The sequence below is a fragment of the Chrysochloris asiatica genome, unplaced genomic scaffold (assembly GCF_000296735.1).
Source record: "Chrysochloris asiatica unplaced genomic scaffold, ChrAsi1.0 scaffold00193, whole genome shotgun sequence".
NCBI classification, from domain to species: Eukaryota; Metazoa; Chordata; class Mammalia; order Afrosoricida; family Chrysochloridae; genus Chrysochloris; species Chrysochloris asiatica.
Window position 1 is genome coordinate 5328678 of NW_006408711.1, and position 1786 is coordinate 5330463.

General features: G+C 36.7%; 1 protein-coding gene across 1 annotated transcript in view; it reads left to right on the forward strand.

Moving 5' to 3' along the window:
• SLCO6A1 (solute carrier organic anion transporter family, member 6A1) overlaps nucleotides 1-1786 on the forward strand; it is a 179856-nt gene that overhangs the window by 39967 nt on the left and 138103 nt on the right. The gene's annotated exons all lie outside the window — the stretch shown is intronic.

Here is a 1786-nt window from a genome sequence, read left to right on the forward strand (position 1 = left end):
AAGGTGTCACTTCAAGGGATAAGGTATACTCAAGCCATGGTATTTTCAATTGTCTTATATGCATGTGAAAATTGAACAATTAATAAGGAAGACTGTAGAAGAACCTATGTATTTGAATTATGGTGCTGGGTAAGAATCTTGAAAGTACCATAGACTGGCAGAACAGCAAAGAAATCTCTCTTGGAAGAAGCATAGCCAAACTGTTCCTAAAAAGTGAGGATGTTGATACTTCATCTCTCATACTTTGTACATATTGTCAGGAGGGACCAGTCCCTTGAGAAGGACATGATATTAGGTATAGTGAAGAGTCAGCAAATAAGAAAAGACTACTAAGGAGATGGATTGGCAAAGTGACAGTAACAGTGGACTCACAAACAACTGTGAACATGGCACTGGGCTGAGCAGTGGTTCATTCTATTGTGCATAAGGTAGTTATGAATTAGATTCCTAATTCACTGGCACCTAACAACAGCAATAAAAAAAAAACAAAAACTCCTTCAGGTCCTCATTGACAATAGAGTAGACCATGAAAAATCATAACCTCAATATTGTGGTTTGTGTGACTCTTGATGATATTTTCCCTTAATGAGTAATTGAAGGTTTTAAATGTCTAAAACTGAAGGCAATCTTGACTGTGTAGCAATAAACATACCCAAATATACTTCTCAAATTATGGAAAATATGTTCACAACTATGAAAATGCTCTACAAATATAAGTCCTCAGCATTATTCCATTTCAGCAAAGAATGCTGAAACTGAAAAATAACTTTGATAAAAAAGAGAAACATCAACAAATCTCAGTGCAGGCTCCTTTATATTCTTATTTCTACCTGCACCATGCAAAACTTTGTGATGAATGAAAGCAAACTTAGATAAATGGTTAGGGAGATTGAAGAGAGAACACTAGATATAATTAAGACTATCACCAAAAGAGTAAATTCATGCTTTATCTGAAAGTTTAAAGAAGGAACTATATGAATTGTATTTTAAGGTATATGCAATTTTAAGAGTCATATTTACTAGATATGGTACTCTTGGATAAGCACTGGACTGCTAAATGAAAGGTTGGTGATTCACACCCACCAAGCCCTCCTCTGAAACCCTATACAGGGTTGCTACGTGTCAGAACTAATTCAATGTCACTTAACAACAACAACATTGACTCAAGAGCAATGGCTTTGGTTTTGTATTTTATGCCATATAAAAGAGTCAGTTGTGTAATATAAAGGACCAAATGGATAAAGGGCTAGTTGCATGATTTATAGAGGAAATAATAATTATTTTAAAGCAGAGATTAAATTCAAAGGGAAAGTAGTTTTCCAAATTGTGTGGTGGAGAAAGAAAGTAAAAAAAGGAGAGCAGGGGGAGAGAAAGAAAAGGGAAATTTTTAGAATGCTTCAAGATAAAAGAGAAAATGATTGGAGGACTTTTCAACTTCATCTCAGAATCACTTCATTTCACACAAAAAAAATACCCAATGCACAACAGACCAAAACATTGCATAGTCCTTGGGCAACCTCACAATCATTGCTACACCTGAGCCAGTCGTTTCAACCACTGTGCCAATCCATCTCATTGAGGGTCTTCCTCTTCCTTTTTTGCTCTGAGCCTCCACTTTGCCAAACATGATACCCTTCTCCAGTGGCTGGTTCCTCCAGATAACATGCCCAAAGTATGAGAGACGAAGTATGGCCATCCTGGCTTCCAAGTAGCATTCCTCTTCCAACACAGTTCTGTTTGTTCATTTGGCAATCCATGGTACCCTTTGTATTCTCCTCCAACACCA